At 45.4% G+C, this 3,227-nt stretch overlaps 1 pseudogene across 1 annotated transcript; it reads right to left on the bottom strand.

The window, feature by feature from the left end:
- Positions 1 to 519: 519 nt before the first annotated feature.
- Positions 520 to 2,238, bottom strand: LOC128564376 (tudor and KH domain-containing protein-like; annotated as a pseudogene). Its single transcript, XR_008374097.1, has one exon. The product of XR_008374097.1 is annotated as a tudor and KH domain-containing protein-like (transcript).
- Between the last annotated feature and the right edge of the window lie 989 nt (positions 2,239 to 3,227).

Raw genomic sequence — 3,227 nt, 5'->3', positions numbered from 1 at the left:
AGAAGGTGAGTCAGCGGTGGTGAGCTCCTATAGTCTCAGCTACTTGGGAGGCTGAGACAAGAGAATCACCTGAGCCCCAGAGTTTGAGGTTGCTGTGAGCTAAGACGCCACAGCACTCTACCGAGAGTGATAAAGTGAGATTCTGTCTCACAAAACAAAAACAAGGTGAGTCAGCAGTCTGTAGAATTATCACTTCCAATGACCAAACTCTGGCTGTTTCCCAGCCTCAGAAAGGACACAGCCTAGAAGCAGTGTGCATTGTGACGCACAGAGGGGATGGAGCCTGATGAGAACAGCCCGGTAGGGACAGCAGTGTACAGACACTGGAGGGTGGGGGAGCGTATCTGTTTCCCTTTGCCCCACACTTTTTGGTAGTCCAATGGAAGGAGAAAACGGATGTGGGCCACAGCAAGCCACACAGTGTATGTAATGAAGGGCGGCCTGGGGTCTCTAGCAAAGACAACTCTCTCCAGGCACCAAATCAGCAAAGCAGATGGCAGAGCAAGTTCAGTCCAGACTTCAGAGTGAGTAGTTGTCTTCAAGGTCATCATCACCCAACACAGAGGCAGCTGCTGACAAGCTGGGGCAGGATGGGGTATATGTCATCTCTCCAGGGCTCTTTTTGGTCTCATCATAGCCATGAGAGAGGCATCTGTGTCTGCAGCTGCATCCTTCACCATGTCTGAGATACCTCTGTTTTCTTCCATGCCTTCAGGAATCTCAATTGAGTATCCTTTATGAACTAATTCTAGCCCAATATCAAGTTTCTCCCCACTGCTAGTGTCATGTGAGTAGATCTTTGGCCATGTTGAGACCCCAGTGTGGACATAGCTGGAGATCATGGCCACAGGGGGCTTCCAGTCAGCGCAGTGAGTGATTCTGTCAAGTTCATGCAATGCTTCCTCTTCCTACTGTTCACCTGATGGGGCGATCTGTGCCAGGCTGCACTCTATTGCTTGAAACAGAAGGCTCAGGAAGTCGCCCTTGAGAGCCCTGAGATCTTTCAGTGGACAGTCTCCATTATCTCCAAAGTCAACATAGTAGAGGCCATAGTTCCCATTTTCCAAGGTGCCAAGGATCTGGGATGGATACCAGGGACCATTTGTAAGTAAAGGTGCTGCTACAGTGTCTCCTATTTGCACAGTTAAATCTTTAGGCAGGCTATTTTTATAGTGCTGGGTCATCTCATTGACAAGCTTATCCAACTGCAGGCTGCGGGAGCCAATGATCTGGATCCAGAAGTGGTTGGGTGTTCAGATGCAAAGACATAGACTTCTAGGTACTCATCAGCATAGAAACTGAAGTCAGGGTTGGGGATTTCATACATGGATGTCTCTGGAATGGCCTGGCACCAGACTTCTGAATGCTGTCATCGTTAGGTTTCTCCCGGAGCTTTCCTTTGGCCCCACAGCAGCCATATCACCTCCTGCTTTGTGGGGAGTAACTGCCCCATGCTAGAACTCATGTTTTTCCCTACTACTGGCTCTCCAGCTTCATCCGGCTCTGTCATTTCCTCTCTTCTCACACTGATTGGTTGCTTGTGTGAAACTCTGGTTTCTGCACTATGTAATTCTCTTCTGACATTCTTCATCTTCTGAAACCCTTTCTCCAGTATCAAATGCTTGGTTGCTGCCACTTCCTTCTGTGTTCCTGAGATTTTTATGTGTTGATAGTAGTAATGTCCCCTTTGATTCTTTGTCACAGATAATTTTGGTTTCAGAGGCCTTACAGGTAGAACAAATCATCTCAAGCCTCTTCCTATGACTCTGCCCTCAGGTCTCTGGGGACCTGGGAATTGCTCAGACACCGGGGTGTTCTCTGTCAGGATCTGAGGGTTCGCTGCTTTGGCCTTGCACACCTGAACAGGAAAACCACTGATAAGCAGCCCGCGCTCAGCGCCTGCATCCTCTGTGTCCGCAGCTGTTTAACATTGGCTCCTTGCCGGCCAATGATGAGCTTCCCAGCTTCCTGGGGAACTCACATCTCTATTTCAATGTCATCCTCCCCAGCAAACGTCAGCTGCTCTTCTCTGCTCTCCCTGTACCTGTGGTATGGGATGTAGGTGGCTGTGGCCCTGGCTGGGATTCCCAGGCCCAGGGCTATTTTCTGAGTAGTGGACAGGCTTGTCCAAGAATTTCATTCAGTGGACACTTCCACTGTATTCTGACTTACATTTTCACCCCAGTGACCACACCTGTTACCTTCTGCACTGGGACTCACAGCCTGTGTTAAACACATTTCAATTCCACTCCTTTAGATAAGATATACAATAAATCATTTTTCACTATATTTGCCATATTTAAGTAGTCACCTTTATACATACACAACAAACATGCATTGTTTTGCTCCCTTACACATATATTCTGTGTATACTGGGTAGTGGCTCAGCTGACCCACTAGGAAATGACTTGAGTTTTTTCTTACTAGCTTCACAGAGCCTGTGATTCAAGTTTATATCTCTGGAGAAATTACCACAGAGCTACTATCTGGGATCTTTTGGGTTGCTAGAGAATAGGGATCCCATGAAATATTCGATGAGCTCCTGACGAGTACTTACTATTTTGTGCTTCTCTGGGCAAAACCAGCCCTCATGATGGTGAGACATTTTTTAAACTGGCTTTCTCTCCCTTTGCCTTTCCACCCTTCTCCGTCCACAGGAAATAATCCGTTTTGCCAAGAAGATGGACAAGAGGCCTTAGAATAAATTAGCATAAATAAATGAAACCAAAATGTGATAAATGTTAATAATAAGGCCCCAGTTGCATTTGACATTAGATGAAACAACATCCAGAATATGAAGGGATAGGGCATCTCTCCTGTTTCTCAGAAATGAAGGCAGCTCATGGTAGCCATTTACTGGCACTAAATACCTTCTTGGAGGAAAAAAGTATCAAATGTAGCCAGCATATTCACACTTGTATTATTTCCTTATAAAAAAATCCATAGCTCTCTTAAGAAATAAAATTAATATTAAATATTCCATTGGCTGGGTCCCATGCAGACACTAATGGGAATCTGAAAAGAGCCCTGCTTTTGGTAAGCAGTCTTGAGTGATGTTTTTTCTTAATATTAAAAATATAGATCTGGTTTCTATCTTGTTCTCTCCTATGAATCTATCTCATATTCTTTAATATAAATAGATATGCTTAGATAACTCATGAAACAGTAGGCAATGGGGCTCAGGTCTCCTAAAAAATCTCATCTAGCTTAACAGGCAGCTGTAATAT

The sequence above is a fragment of the Nycticebus coucang genome, chromosome 14, assembly GCF_027406575.1.
Source record: "Nycticebus coucang isolate mNycCou1 chromosome 14, mNycCou1.pri, whole genome shotgun sequence".
In the NCBI taxonomy this organism is placed as follows: Eukaryota; Metazoa; Chordata; class Mammalia; order Primates; family Lorisidae; genus Nycticebus; species Nycticebus coucang.
The sequence above is the reverse complement of the archived record's forward strand: the minus strand, read 5'-3'. Positions and strand labels throughout refer to the sequence as shown.